The sequence below is a fragment of the Gossypium raimondii genome, chromosome 5, assembly GCF_025698545.1.
Source record: "Gossypium raimondii isolate GPD5lz chromosome 5, ASM2569854v1, whole genome shotgun sequence".
NCBI classification, from domain to species: Eukaryota; Viridiplantae; Streptophyta; class Magnoliopsida; order Malvales; family Malvaceae; genus Gossypium; species Gossypium raimondii.
In genome coordinates, this window is record NC_068569.1 from 23,589,087 (window position 1) to 23,612,476 (window position 23,390).

Here is a 23,390-nt window from a genome sequence, read left to right on the forward strand (position 1 = left end):
TTAGAGTTTAGGATTTAATATTCATGGTTTGGGTTTGTGATTTGAGGTTTAGAGTTTGGTTTAGGGTTCAGGTTTGATGTTTGAGTTCAAGGTTCAAGGTCAGAGTTCAGAGTAAAAAAATTATCAAAATTATTTGTTAATGATATGGAAAAAATTGATGAAATATCATTAAATAATTAGAAAAAAAGACCATAACTAATATGGTGAAAAAGTTTCATAAAATAATTTCACATTAGGAAGAGTAAATGACTGTGTGGGTTTAATTTTTTTACATATATAATATAAAAGCCAAAATAAGTTAATTCAATAGACCTAATAGTTAGCTTTTGTTGGTTCATGAATAATATGTTATTTTATATTATTTATTTTAAACTATTCTAAACAATATAAAATTAGACAATCAATAATATGGGAAATTACCAACATTTCCACCCACAAAGAATCATTTGTTGTGAAAAATAAATTTTTTGATTGACGTTGATGAGCCAATGGGAATGGTGGCATCTAAGTTGGGACATAGGCCTTCCACCACGTGTATCAAAATTGATTATAATAATATACATTAAAATGGAAAGTAGGATACTTTTAATTCTAATGCATATCACCTATTGAATATTTGAATAATGCACTGTTTTTTCCCCAATTTTGTATATATAGTATATTAAAAGTGTACAATATTAGCTTAAAAATTATACTAAATAAATAATATTTATTTTTGTGCATATAGATATCCATTAAATGGATGGTTTAAAGGAATTTTTTTAAAAAAATAAATAATTTTTTCATTAAATGGGTTATTATGTGATAGGGAAATGGGGAATATGATTGTTGGATATAGTAGTAGATGTGCTATATGATGAATAGCTAAGTAAAAGATGCCCACTTCTCTTAAAAAATATTTGGTGTTGATTTGGCATCTCCTATTTTGCTGCTACCCTTACTTGCTAATTCCTCATTATCTGCTTCTTCTTTTTTCTTTTCTTTTTTCCCTTTTCATTTATCATATTTATTTGGCTAATATATTTTAAAACCCTTAAATTATTATTAGAATTCTTATCACACGTGTATATATGGAAACCATAAATTTATGATATTTAAATGAAAAATTAAATTAAATGGTGAGTAAAACGAAATTTAAGCATAAAAATATATAAGATTAAAAATACTAAATGGATATACAATGGTTTATTATTGTTTTGTCATCAATCTTGAGTTGGTATTGAGATAATTTATGACACCAACTCAATTAACAACATTATTAATACTAGAAATCCTATCACACGCGTATGCGTGTGGAAATCTAAGTTTAGGATACAAATGTGTGTTTAAAAATAACATACAATAAATTATGAAACGTATGGTTTGAACCTAATTAATAATAATAACACATTAAATATTTACGAAGTTAAAATGGAAAAAAAAAGATATATTAAAATTATTTATCATGGCGTTGTCATCAATCTTGAGTCGGTGTCGAGTTAATTTATGACACCAACTCAATCAAATACATTAATATATATGTATACACGTTTGATAGAAATAATTAAATATGCATAATAAAAAATAAAATGTATAAATATTAACAGAAAATTTTAATTGAGTGGTAAATTAAAGGTTTTTCTAACCTAATTAGTCTTGGTTCAAATCCCACCAAATGTATTTTTATTCATTTGTTTAAATAAAAAGACCAAATTATCCTCGAATAATATAACTTAGTTTAATTACGGAAAACACTTAATAAATAGTATAGATATACACAAATTTATAGAAATCTATTTAACAAACATAAAAGTTAAAAATTGCTTTAGATCAAATGGCAAATGAAGTTATTTTATATGCACGGTGTTTTTGGTTCAAATCTCATTATGGATAAAATTTTATTAATTTATACAAATATAAAAAGTCTAAAATACCCACATATAATATAACTTACTTTGCAAATAAAATATCTTTTGGTAATTCCCAATTAGTTGGGACTCGGTTGATGGATGACACCAACTCGTGAAGAGCTTTATAAATAGTATAGATATATATACAATTGATGAAAGTAATAAAGTGTGCATAATAAAATTAAAATGTATAAAAATATCAAAATAAAACTTTAGCTAAATTGTAAATTGAAGGTTTTACTAATGCAATTGAATGTTTTAATTACGGAAGGACATTTCGATAATTTTTCCAACCGAGTTGTTGCTCAGTTAACTCATAACACCAACCCAATCAAGATCTTAAATAATAGTATATATACTTTGTAATAGGCCCAATTTGCCCGGACCCTAAAGCACAAACAAAAAATAAACTAAATATAAAAACAAATAAAATTAAAATGCCATTATTGAACAGTCCAGTTTTTTTTACAAACACTAAGCCCAGATTACGGACCCAATTAAACCTAAACCCAAATTTAACCCAGACCCAACCTAAATTCCTAAAATGGTGGCCCAATTGCTATGTGGCCCAAAGACTAAAAGAAACCCTAGGCAGCACCCAGCTCCCAACGCCATAACAGCAGCCTCCAGCACGCCGCTCCTCCCCCACGCAAGCCTCCACGTCACCGCGCCTCCGTACGGTCGTGCCTGCAACAAACAAAAAATGGACAACGCAACACCAAACAAGAAAATAACAGATAGTAGTTGTAAAAAAGAAAAATTTTAGATTTTGATTTTCTTTTTCATTTTCTTTTCGGCTATATAAAGTCGATTTTAAATCTGTAATGGGGGTTACTCATGATATCAATACACAGACGCATATTGAATACAAAAAAACCCCAAAAATATTCAGAGAGAAAAATAAAAAAAAAACTCGAAAGGTGATTGCAGATTTTTCTTCTTTCTCTTTTCTTTGTATTCTTTTTTTTTTATCTTATTATTTGTGTGCAAAATAAAAGAAAAGAGGAGTTAAAGGATAAGAGCTTACCTAGCCGCCGGATCTCTGACCATCTCCGTTGCAATCGGAGTCTTGGCAGAGGTTGAGGGCGCAAGAACGGCGCAGCATTTGGGGGGGCAGATGTTTAAGTTTTCTTTTCTTTTTTTTCTTTAATTTTGTTTAAGGCTGATAGCTACTGATTTTAGGGTTTTAAGGTTGATATTTATTGTGTAAAAAACGGCGCCGTTTAAGGCCTACTTCAGTGGCCTTAAAGCGGCGTCGTATTGAGCCATACCCGATAAACCGACCCAAATGCGGCTAGATCCGAGCGTTTTGGCAAGGGAAGGGATATTTGCGCTCCAAGTCCTCCTTGTTTGTGTTTGGTTTCAATCTAGTTTATGTTGCTTCTTTTAATTGGGCTGCATAATTTGTTGCTGACTCCATTTTAGTCCATTTGCAGCGCTGCGTTTTACTATGCAAGGAATATTTCCTATTTCAGTCCCTATATTATTTTTGTTTTGTAATTTGGTCATTTCCTTTTAATCCCAAAATTTCTGTTTTAATCCCAAATTAGCCCATCATTTTATTAATTAGTTTAATATTAATTTATTATTATTTGTTATTGTTATTGACATTATTGTTATATTGGGTTATATTTTCAGTTACTTTTTTTACATATATATATTACTTTATTCTGTACTATTATTTCAAATTCTTTATATATATATATATTATCATCTTTATTATTATTTTTCTCATGTATTACTTATTTAAATTAATATATGTATATAATTTTATGTATTTTGATATAATATTTATTTTTAAATTTATTGGGATACTATTATTTCACAAGTATTTGTTTTAACTATATTTTGATTTAGTTCAAACTTTCATGTATATATATATTATTTTAAACTTATTTTAATATATAATTTTCCTTCTTTCATGTTGTTTTTTTGTTATTTAAAGACTTGTTACATTTTATTTAATTAAGCTTGTTACTTTTTAAGATTAACTTTTAATTCATTTTGATTGCTAATATGGATGTTAGTATTTGCATAATGTAGGATATAAATTTGTTGCTCTTATGTATATGATATTTTTATTCGTATATATTGAATCTTTGTTATTCATTAGTGTATGCTTTAGTTTACGAATTACCATTTCGCGGTGTACATTATTATTCAATCGTTTTTTATTCATTCAAAAGATTACAAATGACAAAGTTATTTCATACAAAAGTTTTCAAAAATAACGCAATACTCGGCATTTGGGATCTTCGAAAAGATTGAGCCCTAACGTATTGAGTTCCAATTTTCCTCGTTAAATCTAAATAATCGAGGATATGCTTTAATCAAAACACATAAATAAATAAAAAAGCTCATTCTCGGGAATTTGATAGGTTGTGTCCTAATGCATTGGATATGACATGTTGTTTTTTTCGAGACGAGGATTATTCTAAAAAATAAAGGCAATATGCGGTATTTAGGAATTTTGGGAAATTGAACCCTAACTTACTCGGTTTTGATTTTTCATTTGACCCAAATAACCAAATATTCTTCTCAATATGCATGGGTTTTAAAGGTCAAAAGATAAACTTAATTTTGAAGATTAAAAATGTTGTGCCCTAACTCACTGGGTGTGACATTTTATTTCTTTGAAATAAGAGTATTTTATTATTCAATTTATTCAAGTTAAAAGGATCGTATTTTAAAATCTTTTCAAAATTTCGACACTAAGACATTAAAACAATCAATTAGGTACCAATTTTGGGCGTTACGAGGGTGCTAACCCTTCCTCGTGTGTAACCGACTTCCGAACCTGTTTTCTCAAATTTCGCAGACCAAAATCATTTTTAAGGTGAGCCGATCATACCTCAATAAATGATCGGTGGCGACTCCCAATTTTCGTTATTTTAGTCGACAACTAAATTTTTTATTTTCAAAAAAAATGGTTTCGACATACTTTGCCTAAACAAACCCTTCAATTATGTTTGTAGTTAAATGAATCCATAGCCTTTGATTTTAGTGTTAAACTAAATTTATTTTGGATTTCGGGCTCTTATCTTGATTTCTTGTAGATGCAATAGAAATTCTACACAATTTTAACAATAACATAAAATTTAAAAGAGTGGTTAAGTGTGTTATATATAAGCACTTTTAAGAAATTTTAAAATATTATTTTATTCTACTTTCGAAAATATTATTATTTTATTTAATAAACTGTTCTCGTCAAATTCAAATCAGCATAAAATACAAAATAATTTAAAATTTCAAAATATTTTACTTGAATATTAAAATCAAGAGTTTCCAGAGGTAAAATTACAAATTAAGAATTTATTTAATTACAAGACATATTTAAACAAGATATAATAGTTTAAGGGATTTTAGTATATTTACCTATTTATTTTGGAAAATTATGGTGTGACTTGTGTTTTGATAAGATATAGTAAAATAAAAATAAAATAAACAAACATTTCCTACGATGTTAACTCTTATTATTTATCAAATAATTGCTTATTTATTTTATATTTGAAGATTAACATAAATTATTATACTAATGCTGGGATTTGATTTTAAAAGTTGGAGGTTATAAAATTGTTACATAAATCAACTGCATTAAATTATAAATCGCATCCAAAATTGGTGATTTATTTGAGGATTTAATGAATTCGCGGATATGTAAAAATCTCATTGCTTTTGTGTTGAAATAGACATCCATTTTAATTTTGATGAGTTCTACTTCTAACCACAAAATCTCATGTTGTTTCTATAAAGAAGGGAGAATGAGAATTATTCTGTTGGAAGGTCAAATTCTTTTCTCAATTTTCCCGCCATTATCCTTTTCTCCATGTCCTAATTTGTCAACTTTTTTATAATCATTTTCTTTATTATATAATAAAACCTTTTTATCCATTTTTATTTTTTAATTTACTTCTTTTCGTATGAGTATAGTATCACGATTCTTAATTTTTTTTTATACGATGCCCAGAACTATCTATAAACCCTCCTCAACACTTATATAAGAAGATAATGCGTTTCAGCACACTCGAACCACGTCCTCTTGTACTGGCAACAATACCGATACCAATTGAGCTAAGACTCAATCAGCTAAATTATCAATATTCAAATTCAATTTCTTTTTAAAATTTGATTAGTTAAAATAGTTTTAGTCGCATAGTTAGAAGTTTAGATAAAATATTTTATAACCAATAAGATTGTGAGATATGTAAAACTAAAGGGAACTAACATTTTTTATCAACCAAAATCAGTAAAATTCATTCTACCACATTAGTTTTTAAGCATGAAATGCTGATTGGTTTAAAAAAATTGAAGTACTTTTACTTTGAGTTAAAATCAATGTTTTCTATGAAAAGATTCAAACAACATGGAAGCCTATTTGATTAAAAAAAAAGAATAATGGTTATTTGAATAAAGTTATTTTTCAATTCAAATTTAACTAGATGGATTTAGTTTGGATTTAATTAGATTGGCATGAGTATTATTGTCAATACAAGAAGACGTGGGTTTGAGTGCGCTGAAACGTATTATCTCCTTATTTATGAGTTGGAAAGGAAGTAGAAGTAATTCTCGGAACTTATAAAATAGTAAAGTTCAATCAACAAATTTATAATTTAATATAAAATATATTTTGATAAATGGTGAATTTCGATATTCTATATATAGATATACATTATATAATGTGATTCTATTTGATATACATCAACTATTCAGACTTAGATAATAAAATTATTAATTAGATATTTTATAATGCTTTTTATTTAATGTTTATTCCTTCAAATACTTAAAATAAAAGAAAATACTCGTTAAATTGTAATTATCTTTTCATAGAGTCTCAAAATGTGGAAATATTTAGGTCCATAAATTTTTTTTTGAGTGATTAGTGTACCACATAATTGATGGCTTTGTTTGTGTCAAGCAACTAGCAATCGAATAATCCTGTCTAAATGGGCTAAAGTCTGGCGCTCTTCTTTTCTTGACCCTAAAGTCCATTAACTTATTCAAAATTCATTCTAGCTTCTTTATCAATTATTACTCCACATTTTATAATGCAAGAAACCAGTTGGGCCATACTATTTTATTGTAGTACTTATTAAGATTCTAATTGATTTATCAATGGGAAATGAAATTAGCTTTAAGGACTAAAATGAAATAAATTGATAATATTAGTGATTATATCTTAAATTTTTAAAGTTTAATAACCAAAACATAATTTAAACCTATAAAATTTTCTTGGAGATACTTAGCTATTTGTGCTAAATTCAAACATCACTAAAGCATTACAGCTTACAGGCTCTGGCTAATACTTTAATTACTGAACTGTTTGTGCTAAAACCAAAGATGTTACCATATTACAAGGTTGTTCGTGATTGTAGACTGAACTTTTCATCACAATCTTTATTTTTCTTTCCTTTTATTCAGTCCTAACCGATAGCAACGGTGACCAGTTGGCGCGGTTCTGCCGCTTCCAACATCTGAACCACGGTTCTCATGGTGGGTCTAAGTGCCGCCAGCGTGTTGGTGTAGAAAATGGCTATTTTCAACACCTTGGTAGCGTATTCTTTCGAAGCATCTGCAATTCTTGGGTCTATTATGCCCAAAACACTTGGCTTTGTCCTTCGTTTTACTCAAGACCCAAGTCACAATGTCCTTATCGCCACCATATTCTGGCTCAGTTGGTCTTTTTCCAATCACTACCTCCATTAATACGACCCCGAAGCTGTACACATCGCTCTTCTCGTTTACTTTGTAGTGTAGCAATATTCTACAGAATTTACCATTAATTTTATTAACCAACAGAATCTGTCAAATAATCTCCTAAACAGCAAGAAAGTAAGTTACTAGGAGCTATGTAGCCATGGGTGCCTACAATGACATGGGTCGAGTCTTTACCACCATTGGCCTGAACCATCTTGGCGAGTCCAAAATCAGCAATCCGAGGCTTCAAAAACTCATCCAGCAATATGTTACTTGACTTGATATCCCGATGGATCACTGACCTTTCGCATCCTTGATGAAGGTACTCCAGTCCCTTAGCTGCCCCAACTGCAATATGATATCTGGTATCCCAATCAAGCTCCGTTTCCCTACACATATGCAACCGATCCCACAAGCTCCCATTCGGCAAGTACTCGTACACGAACAAGCTTGAGTCTTGGCTCGTCATGCTGCAGTAAAGCTTTACCACATTGACATGTCTTATTGAGCTCAATGTCCGCACCTCTGTGTCGAATTCCTTTGCTTTACTGTCAAATTTGCTTTGGATTGGTTTACTGTTCTGGCTCCTTCGGCTGGCATGAGAATCTTTAAGCCATATGTGTTTCACAGCGAGGTCTAAACCATTAGAAAGTGTTGCTTTATAAACATTCCCAGACCCTCCTCTTCCAATCAGATTCTGTTGCTGTAAGGAATCCAAAATCTCATTTTCACTGAAAGTTAACCTATGGAAGGACTTGACTTCCCATGATTTTTCCTTCAAACAAGGGCCATGATCCTTTTTTCCTCTTCAAGTATAAGAAGCACACGAGTGAAGCTAGCAAGATGGTTGCACCACCAAGAGCCAAACAAGTTATAAGCGTACGAACGTCTTTAGACATGCCAGAGTCTGGTGGACATTGCCTGAAAGATTTGATAATTGAACTACAGAGGCCAGGGTTTCCTTCGAAATTACGCTCAGATGCTGCAGTGACAAGAGACAGTGGTGTAGGACCACTTAACCGATTATTGGATAGATAAAGAACACTCCAACTGTGAGACGATAAACTCTTTGGAATGTTACCGGAAAGTTCATTTTGAGACAAATCCAGAATGTCCAATAATGGCGAAGATCCTAAAGACGAAGGTATAGAACCAGATAACCCGTTTTCTTGCAATTCAAGGCTGCTCAATCCTTTCAGTACCCCAATTCCACGAGGGATTTTCCCTGCAAGATGATTATGAGCCATGTTTATGACAGTGATAGAACGACAAGAACTTAACGACTCCGGTATAGAACCAGATAACCTGTTATATTGCAATTCAAGGCTGCTCAATCCTTTCAGTTCCCCAATTCCACGAGGGATTTTCCCTGCAAGATGATTATGAGCCATGTTTATGACAGTGATAGAACGACAAGAACTTAACGACTCAGGTATAGAACCAGATAACCTGTTATATTGCAATTCAAGGCTGCTCAATCTTTTCAGTTCCCCAATTCCACCAGGGATTTTCCCCGAAAACTGATTGCTGCTTAGCTCAATTATCTCCAAAGATGTAGCTTCTGAAATCTCTTCTGGCAACTCACCTGATAACTTATTCCATGTTGTTGACAGTCTCCTAATTTCTTTTGCATTTTTTATATCAGATGTAATTGGACCTTCAAATTGATTGGAAGTAATGTCAATGGTAACCATTTTAGGTAATCCCCATATTCCGGCCGGAACTATGCCTGTAAACAGGTTCTCAGTGAGTTGTAGGCTTACCATGTTGGTCAAGTACCTCAATAGTGAGATATCTCCTTCGAGTTGGTTCCTTGAGACATCCAAGTATTCAAGTTTTGTCAGATTTCTCAATCCAACCGGAAGTTTTCCTTGTAACCGATTATCGTAAAGCTGAAGCCGCCGGAGTTTGTGAAGCTTTCCAATCTCCACTGGAATTTTTCCAGATAAACCATTGTTTTGAAGCTGTAAATCAGTAAGCACAGTGAGATTTCCAATTGCTCGAGGAATCCTGCCTTTAATTCCGCAATACCCCAAATCAAGAAAATTCAGTTTCTTTAGCTCCAGAATCTGATCTGGAAATGGGCCCTCAAAAACATTGTTTCCAAGATCTAAATATTGAAGCTTTACACAATTACTCAATTCTTCACCGGTGAAATTCTCTAATAAATTGTACCGCAAGGAAAGCTTATCCAATGATTGAAGCTGGCATATTAAATTCAAAGGAAGGGCACCCGTGAGATTCTGATTTGAAAGCTCGATTTCCTTAACCGACTCCTCTGCGTTGCAAGTGATTCCTTCGAAGCTGCAAACAGAACCGCGGTAGCCTTCCATGAATCAAGAGAAGTTCTACTTGATTCATTGAAAGCCGATTTCAGGTTCAACAATATTTGAAGTTCATCATCACATTTTACGCAACAAAGTAGTAGTAAGCTGAAACACAACAGCAGGCATAAAGAGAGAGAAAATGGCCGGCTAAAACAGGCGTTTGCCATGCCGGCGAACATTTAATTAACAGACAAGAAACAGGATCGAGCTTTCACATTAATTTGCTTACCGAGTAAACATTGTGGAGACTAAGGTTCGGGTCTGGTCGTCTTCCAATTATCTCCAAAGTCGTCCCGCTAAGTCAATGATCGACACTAAGAACCAGCGATGCCCCATCAGGTACGTAATAGGATTTTGACAAGTAAAAGGCAAAAAGGAAGAAGAGGTGGAGAGAATTAAAATCCAAGCGTTGAAGCTAAATTGAGTTCCATCGAATTTAAAGCCAGCTTAATTCGTGATATTTATCAGGAAGTAGCTTTTAAATTCGTGTTTAGTATCTATCTCTTAATAGGTATATAAAAAATTAATTACTGAATTTTCTCCGATAAATAAAATGAAAATTAATAATAATAAAAATACCATTAGTCTAACATACTTAACTGCAAATTTAATTATTTAAGTTTTAACTTGACCTCGATGGGTTTTTTCTTTTTCTTTTTAAGAAAAATGCAATATGAATTCTGCTGAATTATGTTGAACAGTTACTCAAAATATCTAAATGCAATGCTAAAATTCTTTTATTTAATTGGATTAGCATTATTGTAATGATATTTCTTTATGAATTAAAAATTTTACGAGAAGGATTAAACAAATGAACAAGTGATTAGAAATTGTGGTAGCGGATTTCAATCTAATTATTAAATTTATTATTGTTGAAAAATTTTACTTAAATTTTAATTTTGATTCAAATTTGATTATGCTTAATACCAAAAATAATAATTCTTCTATTTTATTTTCAGAAATTTAACACCTCAAATTTCAAATTTACTTGCTATAACAATTAAAACTATTTTATTAAACTCATTTTGTGACACTTTAAAATTATAAAAATACTCCATTCGATAGTCATGTAAAAAATACCATTTTGAAGAAAAATTTGTAGTCTAGTAACAAAAATTGCTCGTTTTTGTGATATAGTAATGAAGCTAAATTTATCATAAACATACTAAAAATTAAATTTGCATTTAAAAAAAATCAAAAACTGAATTTTATGTGATTGGCGGCTTCTTAATTGCGTCTTAAATCCCATTAATAATATATTATCATCTCGAAAACGAAATTAATAAAATCAAAAACTTGACCTATCTCGTTTGGAATAGACCTGTCCATGGGCCGGGCCGGGCAGGGCCCGGAAAAAATTATCGGCCCGCCTCCTAGATGATTAAATACTAAAGTTACATATTTTATGTAATTAATTTGGTATATTTATGAGAATGCACTACTAATTTTGCCATATTTATTGAATTTTGTGCAGGAATGTAATTTGGGGCTAAATAGAAGAAAAAGGAAACAATTGGGGCAAATTGAAGAAAGAAGCAAAGAAGGAGGGCCAAAGTAGAATTTTTCCAATATTAATTAGCTGAAAATTTGTGTTGACTTAGTGGGGGAGATTATTTTGAGATTTATTTTATTATGAGATATTTTTCCTTAATTTCCTATGACTAGTTGGCTCCTAATTTAGTAAACTCCCTAGTATAAATAGAGCTTGTATTGTTCATTAATTAATCAATCAAAAAACATTTAGCTTTTGTCTTTCAATACATTCTCTCTTTTCTCACGTAGCATTGTTGTTTCTTTAGTTTCCTTTCCTTCAATTTTTAATTTCCAGTAGCTAATCACCAAATCAAGCCATTTGCAATTCCTTTTTCAATTTTTTTCCAAATAGTCAACCACCCCACTTTAATATATTCCAACCCCCTTACTCATTCACATCACCCATCTTTTCACCATTTCTACCTTATTTAATTTATCAAACACCAACATGCCCCAAACCTTAGCCAACTAAACCCATTTTCACTTTTAGGTCAAATTAGCCTCGTCAAAACCCGTGAGTTACTTAACTGAGCCATTTAACTCCTAAAATTCCAAGATTTATTACTTCTAGGATTAAGAGTATGATTTTGTCAACTCATAAAGTCAGATCAACACTAAGTCAAAAAAGACGCCGTTTGATTTAGTATGGTTAGACGTACAGTTGGAATTCCGAAAGGAACGTTTCTAATCGGTTTTCTGTGAGCACATTGGCGTGCCAAGTGAAGATTGCTGTTTGGTTCCGTCAAGGGAAGTAGTAACCGAATTTAAATGTCCCACGCGATTGAGGGCATTGGTTCGAGCTAGGCTCTTCTAGAACGCAAAGCTGCCGGAGTTCTAAATCACGAACGTTCCGTGGTTGTTCGATCAGTAAGAATTAGTTATTGGACGTTCCATAACTAATTTACACAAGGAAGAGTTGGTGTCCGAGGCGTCCTTGGTAGCTATAACTAGCTTATTGGAAAAAAGGAGTTCATCCAATTTCGAGGATCGATTCAAAGACGAGGAAAATTCGTGTCTAAAGTTGAGCTCATTCTAATTAATTTTCCTTAATATTTATTTCACGGTTTTTATTATTCTGTTTTCAACTTTTACTTTTGACGTTATTTTTCTCATTAATTTCGTGTTTTCAAATTTTATCCCCGAACGTCTTGGGCACGGCAATTTGCCCGACATAACCTGGTCAAGCGAGCAACAATTTCTGATAAACCGATCCGAGGATCGACCCTACTCCCTATACTGCATAATTTGTAAACTAAGGCGTAGGTTTATATTGGTGGATTCGACACCCATCAGTTTTGGCGCTGTTGCCGGGGACTGGCAACACTTATAATTGTTTAAATCATCTTCATGACCAGATCTTCATCCGGAGATCTCGAATACGACCCAGAGATCGAAAAATCAGTACGAGCACGACGAAAAGAGACAGAAGCTCTTAAACGTGCAAGTAAAGTAGAGGTTGAGATAGGACAAGGGCTCTTAAAAACCGACATTGAAAAATTGAAACAAGCTATTCGTCCAGAGGCAATTCGACGTGGGAAACAAGTCGAAGTGGTTGATCCTGAGACCGAACCACTTCCTGAAACAAAAGAAGTAAAAGACAACATCGGTGAACCAGAAAGGATGGCGAACCGAACCATTCGTCAGCTAGCCGCTGCTCCCAATGAGCAAACACCGTTATGCATCAATTATCCAGCCGGAGAAACCCCGTTCGAGTTGAAGTCAGGTCTGATCCACCTTTTGCCCACTTTTCGAAGCTTGAAGAACGAAAATCCACACACTCACTTGAAAGAATTCCACATGGTCTGCTCAAGCATGAAACCACAGGGAGTAACCGAAGATGAAATTAAACTTCGGGCCTTTCCTTTTTCTTTAGTTGATACAGTAAAAGAATGGTTATTTTACTTACCTCCAGGTTCTATTACAACGTGGGATGACTTATCACGTGTTTTTTCTTGACAGATTTTTCCCAGCATCACGAGCAGCTGAACTTAGGAGAGACATAGTGGGAATCCACCAACCGGAAAGTGAATCGCTATATGACTATTGGGAGCGGTACAAAAAATTGTGTACAAGTTGTCCTCAACACGGTTTGACCGAGCAATCACTTCTTCAGTATTTCTACGAGGGTTTCTCTCTATGGAAATGAAAATGATTGACGCGGCTAGTGGGGGGGCGCTTGTCAATATGACTCCTCAAAGGGCAAGAGAACTGATATCCACCATGGCGGTAAATTCTCAACAGTATCGGCCGATTTCAGAACCCACAAGACAGGTTAATTGGGTAAACGTTTCATCCTTAGAAGATAAATTAGATAAGCTTACTAATATTGTTCAATCTATGCTTACAGAAAAGAAGAATCAGACCCAACTGTGTGGAGTTTGTACTACATCTGAGGCACATGTCGACGCTGTCGGAGGTTTTCCGGGACCTCCACAAAGACGATATGATCCTTTTTCTAACACCTACAATCCCGGGTAGAAGGATCATCCTAACTTGAATTACGGAGCAAATCCCTGATATAATCCATCATACCAACCGAGACCTTTGCAACCACCGCAACTGCCACCCAAGTCGAGCACATCTCTAGAAGCTATTATGGAGAGACTTGCTGTCGATGCTGTAAAATACCAACAAAGGACAGACGCATCAATACAATAGTTAACTAATCAAGTTAGTAAACTCTCAATGGCAGTTAATCGTTTGGAATCTCAAGGTAAATTACCTTCCCAGACAGAGCCGAATCCTCGGCAGAATGCAAGTGCAATAACTCTTCGCAGCGGAAAAATTCTGGAACCAGTTCCAGATAAAAGTCTTGGGCAAGACAAGGAACGGGAAAAACAGATCCCTGATCGAAAAGCCAAACTAGAATCAGAAATTCAGAAGCCAGTTGTGGTGCCACCTCCTTTTCCAGAAAGACTCGTGAACGATAAGAAAGAAATGGAGGAAAAAGAAATCCTCGAAACGTTCAGGAAGGTGGAGGTAAATATCCCTTTGCTCGACGCTATCAAACAAATCCCTCGCTATGCAAAATTTCTCAAAGAATTGTGTACTAGCAAGAGGAGGTTACTAGGTAACGAAAGAGTAAATGTAGGAGAAAATGTCTCCGCAGTACTGCAAAAGAAAGTTCCGCCCAAATACAATGACCAATGTATGTTTGCTATTTCTTGTGAGATAGGTAATGTAGGCATTAAGAAAGTCATGTGTGATTTAGGGGCTTCCATTAATGTTATGCCTTATCCTATATATAAGATGATTAACGCGGGTCCTTTGAAAAAGACAGGAGTTATTATCCAGTTGGCGGATAGGTCAGTCATTTATCCCGAAGGGTTGCTTGAAGACGTCCTTGTTAAAGTTCACGAATTAATTTTCCCTGCAGATTTCTACATTATTAATATGAGGATGATAACACAACTAATTCGTCTGACATCTTACTTGGAAGACCATTCCTAAGTACAGCGAGCGCAAAAATTGATGTTCAAAGTGGAACGTTGACAATGGAGTTTGATGGCGACATCGTGAAATTCAATGTCTACGAAGCCATGAGTCATCCTAACTCGTTATCAAATATTTCCAGTATCGGTAGTATAGATTGTTTAACTCAAAATTATTCTGAATATCATGACTTTGATGAATTGGAAACTGTCTTTTACAGAAGTATTCACATGGATGTTTTAAGTCGTCTCGAGGAGTTAACAGTTATAGAAGATCCATTGCGCGAAATTGCCAAACACTTGGAGACGCAACCATCATTGACAAATCAAGGTAACCAATTTGAACTATTACCTTCCCAAACTAAAATGTTTCCTTCGATTTTGCAGCCACCAACCTTGGAGCTTAAAGCATTACCGGACCACCTCAAGTACGTCTTTTTGGGAGAGAAAGACACATTACCGGTAATAGTGTCAAACAAACTAACCATAGACGAGAAGGAAAGTCTAGTTCGAGTTCTGAGAGATTATAAAGAGGCTATTGATTGGACAATAGCCGACATAAAAGGGCTAAGTCCATCCACCTGTATGCACAGAATTTCCATCGAAGATAACACGAAACCAAAAAGAGATGCTCAGAGGTGCCTTAATCCACCCATGATGGATGTAGTGAAGAAAGAAATCCAGAAATTGTTGGATGCTGGAATGATATACCCGATCTCCGATAGTGATTGGGTTAGCCCGGTTCATGTCGTGCCCAAGAAAACTGGCGTGACAGTGGTGAAAAATTCGTCTGGAGAGCTAGTTCCTACCCGAGTCCAGAATGGATGGAGGGTTTGCATCAATTACAGAAAGTTAAATGCAGCTACCCGGAAAGACCATTTTCCACTACCCTTCATCGATCAAATGCTCGAGCGATTAGCTGGTAAGACTCATTATTGTTGTCTCGATGGATATTCAGGATTTTTCCAAATTCCGGTGGCCCCAGAGGATCAAGATAAAACAACTTTCACGTGCCCCTTTGGAACGTTTGCATATAGACGAATGCCGTTTGGACTCTGTAACGCTCCGGCCACTTTCTAAAGATGCATGGTAAGCATATTCTCCGATTACGTCGAGAAAATCATTGAAGTCTTCATGGATGACTTCACGGTATATGGTAACTCTTTTAACGAATGTCTCGATAATCTTGCTAAGATATTACAAAGATGCCTAGAATTTAATCTTGTTTTAAATTATGAAAAATGCCACTTCATGGTTGGCAAAGGATTAATTTTAGGTCATATAGTTTCCTCAGAAGGTATTGAGGTCGATAAAGCAAAAACGGATATTATTAACTCACTACCATACCCCACATCTATGAGGGAAATTCGTTCGTTTCTTGGCCATGCAGGATTTTACAGACGATTCATAAAAGACTTCTCGAAGATCGCAAGAACCGCCTCTGCGATCTGCTCTGAAGGATAAAGAATTTAAATTTGAGCAGACTTGTAAAGATGCGTTTGACGTACTGAAGCAAAAATTGGTCTCCGCCCCCATAGTGCAACCACCGAATTGAAACTTCTCGTTTGAAATCATGTGTGATGCAAGTGATCGAAGTGTGGGAGCTGTTCTTGGCCAAAGAATAGGGAAAGAGCCTCATGTTATCTACTACGCTTCAAAAACTTTGGATGTTGCCCAAAGCAATTACACAACCACTGAGAAAGAATTATTGGTTGTTGTGTTTGCTTTAGATAAATTTAGATCTTACCTATTGGGAACTAAAGTGATTATCTTTTCTGATCATGCAGCTGTGAAATATTTGATAGGGAAGAAGGAGGAAAAACCTCGACTAATTAGGTGGATTCTACTTCTGCAAGAATTTGATTTTAAAATTCGAGATAAAAAAGGATCCGAAAACTTAGTAGCTGACCATCTGAGTCAATTACTGATTCAAGTAGACGACACACTATTGAAAGACAACTTCCCAGATGAAAACCTATTTTCAGCAAATGCGGTTCATCCTTGGTACGCAGACATAGTAAATTATCTCGTTACAGGTACTGTTCCTTCGGAATTACCAAGGTCTAAAAAAGATAAGATCAAAAAGGATGCACGGTACTTCATTTGGGACGACCCTTACCTTTGGAAGCATTGCTCCGACCAAGTAATTCGACGGTGTGTAGTAGAAACAGAGGTACAGTCTATCTTAACTTTTTGTCATTCTTATGCATGTGGGGGACACTTTGGACCTAAACGCACCGCACATAAAATTCTCGAGTGTGGACTATTTTGGCCAAATATATTTCGTGACGCATTCTTATTCTGTAAAGCCTGTGAAAGATGCCAAAAATTTGGTAATCTTAGCCGTTGAAATGAGATGCCCCTTACTCTCATCCATATTTGCGAAATTTTTTATGTGTGGGGCATCGATTTTATGGGTCCTTTTATTTCTTCTTTCGGTAATTTCTATATACTCTTAGCTGTTGATTACGTTTCTAAGTGGATAGAAGCAAAGGTTACTCGCAATGATAATGCTAAGACTGTGGTTGACTTTCTTAAAAGTTCTATCTTTTCCAGGTATGGCACCCCACGAGCATTAATCAGCGACAGAGGAACTCATTTCTGCAATAAACTCGTAAGTGCACTTATGGAAAATATGGAGTGACTCAACGAATTGCCACTGCCTACCATCCACAAACAAATGGACAAGCTGAAGTGTCAAATTGAGAAATCAAGTCCATATTGGAGAAGACTGTTAAACCTAACAGAAAGGATTGGAGCTTGAGACTAAATGACGCACTTTGGGCTTATAGGACAGCTTATAAGGGACCAATAGGCATGTCACCTTATCGACTTGTTTTTGGTAAACCGTGCCATATCCCGGTTGAATTAGAGCATAAAGCATTTTGGGCAGTTAAGCAGTGTAATATGGAGATGGAGACCGCAGGAAGAGCTCAAAAGTTGGACATTCAGGAACTCGAGGAAATTGGAAACAATGCATATGAAAATGCTCGAGTTTATAAAGAAAAGAAGAAGGCGTTCCACGATAAGATGATCACTAGGAAGCAATTTTTAATAGGACAAAAAGTTCTCCTATACGACTCCACCTTAAAAATTTTTGCTGGTAAACTTCGATCCAAATGGATAGGTCCATTTACTATCACTAATTTATTCTCAAATGGTGCAGTGGAAATTCAAAGCGAAGAAACCCGGAAGTGTTTTAAGGTGAATGGTCAACGATTGAAACCCTTCTACGAGAATTTTCAAACGCACACGATTGAGGAGATTGTTCTCGAGGAGCCCAAAATTTGAATAACAGGTCATCGAGCTAACGACGTTAAACAAAGCGCTGTTGGGAGGCAACCCAAATTTTCTTTTTCCTTTATGCAAATAAAATTTTTGGTAAAATGGAAAATGAAAATGCATGTCAAGGATTAGTTCTGTCTAAGGAAAGACTTGGTACTTAATTATGTCCATTGTGACTGACCTCTCTTTCCTGGGAACTTACTTGGTGCATTTATCACGACTGTTTTACCAAATCTCGTAATCTTGGTTTTTAATAATTTATTTCTCGAGTTTATAGCTTAGCTAATAAATTTGAAAAAAATTTCCTATTATTATTATTTATTTTTACTATTTTATTTTATTTTCATATTTATTTTTGCAGGAAAACATTCCAAGACAAAATTAAATTCCACATGTCAACTCACAAAATTCTTTTTTCAGTTAAGGCCCACTCTACCTACGAGACCGCCCTCCACGACATTGAAATACATGGGGAGTTTTTTTTCTCTCTTTCTCCTACTTATCTTTACTTTTATTTTTTAAATTACATTGGGACAATGTAAAATAAGTAGGGGGAGGAAAATATAAATTGATTCTAATTTGCTTATCTGTCATCGCTATTTTTGCATGTTTACAGTAAAAGGTAAAATTTTTCTTTTGATAAATTGGGATGGTACACTTATGGTTTGAACTATTTAGCTATTTAATTTTTACACATGAAACTTTTTAATAACTTAGACTTAGTGGGTAAGAAATTTTTGGGAATTATGAGTTTGTTTAACTGCTTACCTTTTATCATATGTTAAATCTTTTCAACAAAAAAAATAAGAAAAATAAAAAATAAAAATAAAAATACTCCTCTGATACGAATGTTAAGAGTGAAAAATTGGGGTTGTACATCGGGCTGAGTAACCGGAACGTGGTGCTTGGGTTGTCATTACATCTCGCGTAAAAAGGTTCGTATGGCTACCCAATTTCTTTGCACTCACTCTGCTAACAAGTTATCATGAGTAGGGCGAAATAACCCGCTTAGAGACGTCCGAATTGAGTAACCGGAACATGGTGCTTAGGTTGTCATCATGTCTCGCGTCAAAAAATTCGAAAATGCCCTAAGTACAAAAATAATAAAATGAAAGGTAAGTCTATCAAGCTCTAATAAATTCTGAAATATATTTACTTACTTCTTAGGCTAGGTTATTTGAGATACTAATGTGTTAGGATTCAATTGTTAAATTTTGCAAACCATGGAGGCCAAGTCCTATTTTGGAGAAATTTTTTTTCCTTTTGCAGATACATAAATGCTCGAGGACTAGCATGAGCTAAGTAGGGGGGATTTGGTTAAATACTAAAGTTACATATTTTATGTAATTAATTTAGTATATTTATGAGAATGCACCACTAGTTTTGCCATATTTATTGAATTTTGTGCAGGAATGTAATTTGGGGCTAAATAGAAGAAAAAGGAAACATTTGGGGCAAATTGAAGAAAGAAGCAAAGAATGAGGGCCAAAGTAGAATTTTTCCAATATTAATTAGCTGAAAATTTGTCTTGACTTAGTGGGGGAGATTATTTTGGGATTTATTTTATTATGAGATATTTTTCCTTAATTTCCTATGACTAGTTGGCTCCTAATTTAGTAAACTCCCTAGTATAAATAGAGCTTGTATTGTTCATTAATTAATCAATCAAAAAACATTTAGCTTTTGTCTTTCAATACATTCTCTCTTTTCTCACGTAGCATTGTTGTTTCTTTAGTTTCCTTTCCTTCAATTTTTAATTTCAGTAGCTAATCACCAAATCAAGCCATTTGCAATTCCTTTTCAATTTTTTCCAAATAGTCAACCACCCCACTTTAATATATCCCAACCCCCATACTCAATCACATCACCCATCTTTTCACCATTTCTACCTTATTTAATTTATCAAACACCAACATGCCCCAAACCTTAGCCAACTAAATCCATTTTCAGCTTTAGGCCGAAATTAGCCTCGTCAAAACCCGTGAGTTACGAACCTGAGCCATTTAACTCCTAAAATTCCAGTACTTATTACTTCTCCGGATTAAGAGTATGATTTTGTCAACTCATAAAGTCGATCAACACTAAGTCAAAAAGACGCTGCTTGATTTAGTATGGTTAGACGTACAGTTGGAATTCCGAAAGGAACGTTTCTAATCGGTTTTCTGTGAACACATTGGCGTGCCAAGTGGAGATTGCTGTTTGGTTTCGTCAAGGGAAGTAGTAACCGAATTTAAATGTCCCACGCGATTGAGGGCATTGGTTCGAGCTAGGCTCTTCTAGAACGCAAAGCTGCCGGAGTTCTAAATCACGAACGTTTCGTGGTTGTTCGATCGGTAAGAATTAGTTATTGGACGTTCCATAACTAATTTACACAAGGAAGAGTTGGTGTCCGAGGCGTCCTTGGTAGCTATAACTAGCTTATTGGAAAAGAGGAGTTCATCCAATTTCGAGGATCGATTCAAAGACGAGGAAAATTCGTGTCTAAAGCTGAGCTCATTCTAATAAATTTTCCTTAATATTTATTTCACGGTTTTTATTATTTTGTTTTCAACTTTTACTTTTGACGTTATTTTTCTGTTAATTTCAGGTTTTCAAATTTTTATCCCCCCGAACGTCTTGGGCACGACAATTTGCCCGACATAAATCTGGTCAAGCGAGCAACAGTTCTGATAAACCGGTCTCGAGGGATCGACCCTACTCCCTATAATTGCATAATTTGCAAACTAAGGCGAGGTTTATATTGGTGGATTCGACACCCATCACTAGGCCCGGCTCGGCTCTACCAAATATGGGCTCGAAATTTTGCCTGCACCAAAAGGAAAAATATCATAAGCCCGAGCCGGCCGGCCTGCTTATTTTTAATAAACATTAAAATTATTTTAAAATTAAAATAAAAATAAAAGTATTTTAAAATTAAAAATAAAATAAAAATATATTTTATTATATTCGGTAATGCAGCCAGCCAAAAAGTGGTACTGAGGTCCAGCCCGCTTTTTAAACGGGCCTCATTTTTGCAAGCCCATATTTCGGCCTATATTTTACCCGAACCTCCCATATTTCAAAGGGTCGTCGGGCTGTGGCCAGCCGCTGGCCCATGGATGTGTCTAGTTTGAAGTCGATTTTCAAATAAAATCTCAATTATTTTATTTAGCGATTTATCTGCTGATATTTTTTTAAAAATTTGAGAATTATGTTTTTTTTAAATTTACTGATATATGTTATTTTTAGAGAGAGAAACAAAAAACGCGTCCTACAAGGCACGTTTTCACTAATATGGCAGTGAAAACATGCCTTGTAAGACTCATTTTCACTTTGTTAAAAAAAAATTCCCATATAGACTGTATAATCATCGATACTAAAACTTATGACAGAATGAAAATAATTTTAACAAAGTGAAAACACGTCTTACAGGACATGTTTTCAATACCACATCGATGAAAACGTTCCTTGTAGAACGTGTTTCTTTTGTCTCTCTTAAAAACAACATATATCGATAGATTAAAAAAATAACAGCATAAATACTTAAATTTAAAATGTTTTCAGCATATTTTAATAAATCCACCTACAATATCAAATTATATAAACAATAATTGAAGCGCATGTTGTTAACCTATGCACAATCTTTATAATTGAAATGCATGTTAATTTATGCACAATCTTTCCTAGTGCCCGGGAAATCAATTTCATAGCAATTGTTTGGCCCCTTTAACATCTAATTTTAATAAAAAAAAAACTCTATGTTTTGCATTTTAAAAAAAATCAGAATCATTTTATATAAAGGTTAGCATGAATTAAGTTAGATCTCGATATAATACCTGGATATAATATCATGTCTAACTTAATATTTTCTTAAGCTTTATTTGGTAGGTAAAAAAAAAATCGAAAAGATAGAAGATTGAAGTGTAGAAAAATAGAATGAGAGGACTAGACGTGTTCATGGGCCGGAGGGTTCGGGTAAAAATATAGGCCCGAAATATGGGTTTGGGCAAAAACGAGGTCCTTTTTTCTTTACCTGGGCCCGGCCCGGCTCGAATATAATAAATAAATTTTTATTTTTATTTTTTATCTTAAAATACTTTTTTATTTTTTATTTTTTATTTTTAAAATAATTTTTTGGTGTTTATTAAAAAAATAGGTCGGGCCGGGCCAGGCTCTAGCTTAGAAATTTTTTCTCGGGCAGGGCCTGGACAAAATTTTAGGCCCATATTTTGGGCTGGGCTGGGCCTAGGACGCGGGTCAAATTTTTTTTCTGGGCCCGGCCCGACCCGGCCCTTAGACACCTCTAGAGAGGACATATACTCTCTTTTTTTTTTGGTTAGTTTCTAAATTTGGTAACTTGTACCTAAATTCTTTTTTGACTTAATTCATACATAAATTTAAAAACGGTAAACTAAATTGATACTTTTTATTGGTATTTGACTACCAGCGGTAATTTTTTACTTAACATCCACTAGAATGTTGACACATGGTATAAAATAATAAAAAAATAGAACTCTAATTAGCTCTTTATAAACATCTCACATTGGATGAAGAGAAAAGATTGATGATTGATGAAAATCATCGAATTGATTAAAACTAAAATTCATTAGTTGTCGATTCATTTATTCGACTAAAAGAGGGTTTGTTAGGAATCGTTTTTCTTTATAAAGTTCTAATTAGCTCTTTATAAATATCGTGCGTATCGTGTGATTTGTAAGTTAGAGAATAGTAGAGAAGATCCTTCCGTTAAAAATAAAGATTGAGGTAAGAAAAAGAAAATAAAATATTTGAAAATCATAATTTTGAACTAACATGAATGCATCTATCATTTTCTTGCATCTTATAATTCTAATTTAAAATAATTTGTTTTTATATATTAGGATGAAAAATAGACATCTCTCTTGTTTTCTTTCTTTTCGCTTTCTTTTTCCTACTAAGCACGTTTAAATTTTATATTCTTTCCACTTTTCTCCTCCTTCCGTCCTTTTATTTTTTCACTCAACCAAACAGTTATTAGAACTTAATAATTAACACAACAAATAACTAAATTCAAACTAATCATAACCAAAATAAATATGAGAGAGACATTAAATTCCCATTGGTACAACATTCATACAAATTGAAAAAATAAAAAATAAAAACTTAAATTTCATCATAAGGGGATATTAATTAAAGTGAATGAATACAACCACAACCACATAGAGCACAATTTATTGAATCATTGAACCACCTAATAAATTACAAAATCTTAG

General features: G+C 33.8%; 1 pseudogene; it reads right to left on the reverse strand.

Annotated features, from left to right (window-relative positions):
- Positions 1 to 7,058: 7,058 nt before the first annotated feature.
- LOC105766888 (receptor-like protein kinase 7) lies at positions 7,059 to 10,359 on the reverse strand (annotated as a pseudogene).
- Between the last annotated feature and the right edge of the window lie 13,031 nt (positions 10,360 to 23,390).